Consider the following 7,417-nt stretch of genomic DNA (forward strand, 5'->3'; position numbering starts at 1 on the left):
GCAAAGCGCCGGATGCAGTGCTGTAAAGCACGCCGCACGCCGACTCTAGAGAAGTGGAGACGTGTTCTCTGGAGTGACCAATTGGGCGTGTCTGGGTTTGGCTGTTTCCAGGAGAACAGTACTTGCCTGACTGCAATGTGCCAAGTGTAAAGTTTGGTGGAGGGGGGATTATGGTGTGGGGTTGTTTTTCAGGGGTTGGGCTTGCCCCTTAGTTCCATTGAAGAGAACTCTTAAGGCATCAGCATATCAAGACATTTTGGACAATTTGATGCTCCCAACTTCGTGGGAACAGTTTGGGGATGACCCCTTCCTGTCCCAACATGACTGCGCACCAGTGCACAAAGCAAGGTCCATAAAAAAAAACGGAGACTGCGAGCCAGGCCTTCTCGTCCAACATCAGTACAACTCCTCCCCCTTCCCTTCTTTCCCCGATGGAGCTGCTTGGGCCGGTGAGTACACATTCCGGCTGGGAGAGAAACACTTTTTACTGGAAAGGTTTAATCTGAGTCAGAAAAGGAAAAAAAGGCATACGATTGCGTAGCTAGATTCCTATTTGCTATTGCACTTTGCAATAGCCAATACGTTATAATTAATCAAAATTAAATCGATTTTAAAAAATTTCGATTAATCTAACAGGAAAATTTTAAATCATTACCAGCCCTAATTTTTATTTGGATTACATGTAATGGACTTACATGAAATAGTCCAAAATGGTGACTTGAAATCAAGAAAATAACTTGTTTAAAAAAAATATGGAAAAGTGGTGCGTGCATATGGATTTATAAAGCCCTACATAAGATCTGGTGCAACCAATTACTTTCAGAAAGCACGTAACTAGATTGCACACAAGTGGTCTCTATTTAACGAGTATATACACTGAGTGGCCAGATTATTATGACCACCCAATCAGTACTTCGTTGGGCCACCTTTTGCCTTCAATACTGCGATGATTCTTCTTGGCATTGACTCCACGAGATGTTGAAAGGTTATGCGAGGAATCTGACACCATGCCTGATGAATAGCACTGTCCAGTTCTGTGAGATTTGAGGTTTGTGGAACCAGCTGCCTGATGGCTCTTTCAACTTCGTCCCACAAATGCTCAATTGGATTGAGATCTGGTGATTGTGGAGGCCACCTAAGAAGGTAAATTCTCCCTCATGTTCTTGAAACCACTCCTGCACAATACGAGCACCGTGGCATGGCGCATTGTCTTGTTGGAAGAAGCCATCTCCATTGGGATACGCAATCAACATGATAGGATGAACTTGATCAGCAACGATACTTTGGTATGTTGTGCTATTCAGACGTTGTTTCACACGAATTAAAGGGCCCAAATCATGCCAGGAAAACATTTCCCAAACCATAACACTGCCCCCCACCAGCTTGAAGGGTTGTAGTTCAAGAGCAGCTGTTGTCAAACGAATTCTGCTGTTCTGCTGATACTCGCTCCATGGCTCCGAGCGCCAACAATCATCCCACGTTCAAAGGCTGTTAAATCGCATTGTTTACCCATATCTTCAGGGAAACAAAATCACTTCTACTGTCTTGGTAAACAACCTGCTTCCCTATTTATAATGGTCTGACCCTCTAGCAACTTCAGTGCAAAATTATAGATAGTTTGCCTACAAACATCAGGTGGTCATAATAATCTGGCCACTCCGTGTATACAAACCTGTTTTGAAAGGCCCCAGAGTCTGCAATACCACTGAGCAAACCGCTTGTACCACCAAGCAAGCGGCACCATGAAGACCAAGGAGCTCTACAAGCAGGTCAGGGACAAAGTTGTGGAGAAGTACAGATCAGGGTTGGGTAATAAAAAAAAGTATCCGAAACTTTTAACATCCCACCGAGCACCATTAAATCTATTATTCAAAAATGGAAAATATAGCACCACAATAAACCTGCCAAGACAGGGCCGGCCTCCAAAACTCACGGACCAGACCAGGCATCAAGCAGAGCGGCAACAAAGAGACCAAAGATAACCCCGAGGGAGCTGCAAAGCTCTACATCGAAGATTGGAGTATCTGTCCCAAGAACCACTTTAAGCCGTACACTCCACAGAGCTGGCCTTCATGGAAGAGCGGCCAGAAAAAAAAGTCATTGCTTACAGAAAAAAAATTAAATAAAACAAGCGAACATGAAGGTACTCTGGTCAGATGAGATTAAAATTGAGCTTTTTGGCTTTCAAGGAAAACGCTATGTCTGGTGCAAAAGGCTTCTCATCACCCCGGGAACACCATCCCCACAGTGAAGCATGGTGGTGACAGCATAATGCTGTGGAGATGTTTTTCCATTGGCAGGTACTGGCAAACTGGCCAGGATTGAAGGAATGATGGCACTAAATACAGGAAAATTCTTAAAGGAAATATGTTTCAGTCTGCCCGAGATTGGAGGTTCACCTTCCAGCAGGACAATGACAATAAGCATTCTGCTAAAGCAACACTCGAGTGGTTTAAGGAGAAACATTAAAATGTGTTAGAATGGCCTAGTCAAAGCCCAGACCTCAATCCAATTGAGAATCTGTGGCATGATTTAAAGATTGCTGTACACCAGCAAAACCCATCCAACCTGAAGGAGCTGGAGCAATTTTGCCTTAAAGATTGGGTAAAAATCCCAGTTGCTAGATGTGCCAAGTGCTGCCAAAGGGGGCTCCATAAAGTATTGACATGTGGGGGGTGCACGCTCAAGTTTTTTTGTCTTATTTCTTGTTTGTATCACAATAAAAAATATTTTGCACCTTTAAAGTGGTAGGCATGTTGTGTAAATCAAATGATACAAACCCCTCAAAAATCCATTCTAAATTCCAGGTGGTAATGCAACAAAATAGGAAAAATGCCAAGGGGGTGAATACTTTTGAAAGCCACTGTACATATTCAGTATATTATACTTATGAAAGCCACTGTACATACGCAGTATATTATAGTAGTGTTGCAAGTTTCTCCACTAGATATGTGCGGCTCCAGCATGCTATTGTGTTCTATGACAGCTCAGAATGTCAAATGGGTGGAACAAGCTCGATCCGCCATTTGTTTACATTTTGGCCTGGAGCTTTCATTTTGCGGCGAGTCTAAGGTCGGTTTGGACGGTTCATCGCACGGCAGGACTTTGTTTAATTCGGCGGATGTCGTTAATTGTGATTTAAGCTGGATTTTTTCAAAACGTGTGGTGTGTTTATTTACATTTACTTTGAACCCTTTAGTGAATGAGTAGGGGGTACACGTACCACTTTTTCAAAAGGGAGGCAGCCTCTGGGTGCCTCCTTAAAGGGGTACCCCAATGCAAAGAAGCTCTACCTGCCCGCAGACCCCCACAACCACCGGCTAAGGGTTGTGGAGAAGAGGGGCATGGCCTGGTAAGGTGCAGGGAGGGGGGGGGGGTATCGAGCCCTGCCAGACCTGTGCTCAGATCAAGGGTCTGGTAGGAATTTTACGGGGCCTCCAATTTTGTTTCCCACATTCTTTGGGGGTAGGGTTCCCCCTTAAAACTCCTATCAGACCTAAAGGGTCTGGTATCAGTTTGGGGGGGGGTACATCGCGATTTTTATTTTTTCCTCTACTGCAGACACACAAAAAAATGTTGTCTGTTACTTTGCTGCAACAAAAATTTGTACATACTACCTCTAACGAAAATTCAGAAAACTACGTCTTTCGGACCCGAATCCAAAAAGAACTATATATCCGAATGAAAACTAAAAACTAATTTATTGCCAACGCACATGTCTATTCTCCACTGTAATTACTAAACCCTAAACTTCCTTTCTGCCACCACTGGAGGACACTACTATTACGTTGGGCAAATTTCCTACCTGTTTCCTACCCAGATTCAAGAGCCCAGACCTGCTGCTGCTCACAACACATTAAAGTGACATTAAACCCTTGCTTTTATTATTTTAAATCAGCAGTGTTTAAATCAGCCATTGAGTTCATGAGCTTTCTTGGTTTTCTTAATTACATTATTTAATTTATTTTTAGCAGCTTTCATTTCGCACCCCCTTCCCCTCCTGTTTACTCAGTTGCCAGCCGGGAGCACCCTGCTAGGCAAAGGAGACACCCGTGCGTGCATGCTCCCGGCTGGCAACTGAGTCGAGCTGTGTGTGTCCATTGATGTAGAGAATGCATTAGAGTAAAAAAGTATTAGCCTTCAGTGCTACTTTAAAGCCTAATACTAGAGAATTTAGATATTTTAATGATGGAAAGGACCATGCACCACTAATATTCAGTGAATGAGCAGAGTGATTAACCAGATTAGCATACCACACTGGTGGTTCTCCTTTCTTTATAGAACTTCTCCTCTCAGCATCCCCACTACTTTCTCTGAAAAACAAAAGAAAAAATCTAGCATGCTCCATTTGTTTTGTGACAGTAGGAACTTAAAGTAGACCTGAATGCAAAAAGTGAAGATATGGTGTCTTAAAGGGAACATATTGAAATCTAAAAATTGTGCCTGAGTACCCTGAAGATTTTTACCTTTTGTCTTGAATCCACCCTGAGGCCAGGTTCACACCATTTTCTGGACCACATCTGGAATGCAGTGCATTGCGTTTTGCCGCATTTTTGCCTCATTTCGGAACACATTTTTTCTTTTAGCTTAAAATGGGCTTTTAAGTGCGGTCCAGTGCGTTTGCATGCATTTGTGATGCATTTCCATGTGTTCCAGTGGATTTCAGACCAGAGAAAATGAGACCAGCAGTATTTTTTTTGTCTGGTCCGGAACGGTCTGCGCTGATGTGAACAGAGTCCAGAAATACCATAGGGATACATTGGGATGCTTTTTTGGTCCGGGAACAAACTGTTCTGGTCTGGACATGATGCAAACAAGCCCTAAATAAAGTAGTGTGCTTCCTGTGCCTACTCACTCCTGTGCCTTAAGTCTAATAGCTGTATATCTGCAGTGTGAGATCATCTAGGGCACAGTTGCCTATGACTGCTAGTCTTATAAGACTTGGTGATGTCATTACTGTGCTGCTCTGTTCTCTTTACTAGGGAGAACACTTTATCTAGGGAGAACAAAGGTCCTGCAGTACAAGGATCTCCCTGCTTCTGCTTTATTCATTCTGTGGATTTGCCAAGATGGCAGCTTCCACAGAGACACAGTGTAGAACAAGGCATGGTAAGTCAGTAATCGTCAAAAGATCAGCTGCAGGAAGTCTACAGGCAATACTGGTAACTAGTCTCTTGTCCTCTTCTTGCCTTTTTGGGGACAACTTTCAAAGTTCAGGTCCTCTTTAAAGTCCCCACATGCCTCACTGTTGAATCTTTTTGTGTCTACTAACTTACAGGTCCCAGCATGCCCAATTGACACCTCTCCTGTTTATAGATCTAATGGTATTCGCATGCTCCAATGGCATCTCTCCAACCTCTAGAACTAGGAGCCTATATAAATATAAGAATGCATTACTGACAAGTCGCAGGAAAAGAAAAAAACACTTTGAAAAACTAGACAAAACAGAAAATCTACTAAATTGCAAATATTTTTATTCTCTTGAATGTATGCATGCAGATTTGTCCAATCTGCAGCAAATCATACAGTCCATTAAAGTTGTTTTTTTTTTTTTTTAAAGAAACACTTTTTCCTCTGACGGAAACGCAACAGTATAAATATAGAATGACCAGCAAGAATGTGATCTGTTATTTACAAAAGCAAAAATAAAATGTTTTTACTGTTTTTGTCTTTGCATGTATTATAAAACTAGCAAGTGTGTACACAAAAAAGGAAATTCAGAAGGGGAGGCCTTGCTAACATTTATTGTTCAGAATGTCACTGTAAAGTTAACTGAAAGAATCACTAGTCCTTCAGCCACAGCATTATGTTAAATAATTTTAAAGGGACACAAAAGAGCACTTCATGTGCTTATAACACGAATAAAAAAAAAGAAAAGAAAAACAAAAAACACAAAAAACATCAGGAGCCCAAATGGGTAGCATGCATTCTGCCTGCGTGTGTGATATTTTTCATTTCTTTATAAATATAACAAATAGAAAGTATCTGCAGTGCTTCTATAATGGACGGTCTGTGATTTCCTAAATCAATTACTTTCACAACACACCTATTGTTATAGCCCCCCTCATATATCCAAACTAATGCTTTTGCTAGTATTTTTTCACCTTTTTACATGTCTACATAAAAGGAATTCATCCTTGCAGTTATACAACCATAAGAATTGGCTGCCTTACATACCAAAGCAAAAATGCACACGCTATTTTTAGCAATGCATGGTAGTGCATTATAATACGTTGCATTGCAAAGTTGCGTTGAGGTGCCATTTAGGTTGAATGGCACCTCAACATGCATAGCAGTATGTTACTGCAACAGAATATTGTAAATCTAGCCAAAAAGTGTATGTTTATCATTGAGATCATTTCCATATTCATTATTCCCCATGTCACACAAAGAAACAAAATGCAAATGGGAAAATATATTTTTTTTAAAAGGTGAGAATGTCACAACGCAGTTTCCCTCCTAAATTTCATTCTTGACAGTCAAACAGATTTACCAAAATAATTTTTTAAACAGTAATTTCCGGGAAAAGGCCAAGGCAGCGCCTTCATCCCCCATATTTCCTCTTTATGTCCCCACAGGATTGACTGTAAATGAAGCCTTACCTCTAAAACAGCCAGCAAGGACCAGTGAAAGGTGTGGCCTTGTCCTGTCCCAGCCACACCCATCTCCATCTGGCACCATTTTGGGATTACATTTCATGGCCCACAAGGAGTATTAATGAACTTTAAAAAAAGTTTAAAAAGCCTGGCCAACTACTATTTTACATGTACAACATGCTTTCTCAAGTCATAAAGGGCTACAGAATAACAAGTTTGCACTATATTTAAAATGAACCCTTTGTAGCTTACAGATGAGTCTGCTTCATTTAGGTTGATTTTTAGATTTACAACTGGACCACGCTAGATGGCATCTATCCATGTAAACATGCATGTTTGTACCTCTTCAAAACTACACTCCTTAGAGGAAAAAAAATAAATATTTGTGTGCATGGAAAATCCTTTCATAAGGGTATTTCTAGAAGAAATTGACTGCAGGGGATGGATTCTTTAACATGGGGAGGATGGAAACTATTGTAATGGAGCAGAATAGTTACCAGCAACCCATTCTAAATGCTGATCATAAAAAATAAAAGGAGTGGTGTCACCTTCAAAATTTGTCAATTTTAGCTTCACAACTAGAGTAACTATGTTTCATCAAATCATTATGTACTGTACAAATACAGAAAATCACCATAGAATCCACTGTGGTCACTATGCTGTCCCTCATGCTCCAAACATACTCATACTGCTTGTGGCTTGTGGGACATTCAGAAATTGACCTCATTGATCATACACAATAATTTTCTTCTGTAAGTGCAAAGTAGTGTACTGACTTTAGGAAGTCAAGAAAACCAGATAAATATTTGTCGAGGAAAATA

The sequence above is a fragment of the Nanorana parkeri genome, unplaced genomic scaffold (assembly GCF_000935625.1).
Source record: "Nanorana parkeri isolate BGI_ZX_2015 unplaced genomic scaffold, ASM93562v1 scaffold711, whole genome shotgun sequence".
In the NCBI taxonomy this organism is placed as follows: domain Eukaryota; kingdom Metazoa; phylum Chordata; class Amphibia; order Anura; family Dicroglossidae; genus Nanorana; species Nanorana parkeri.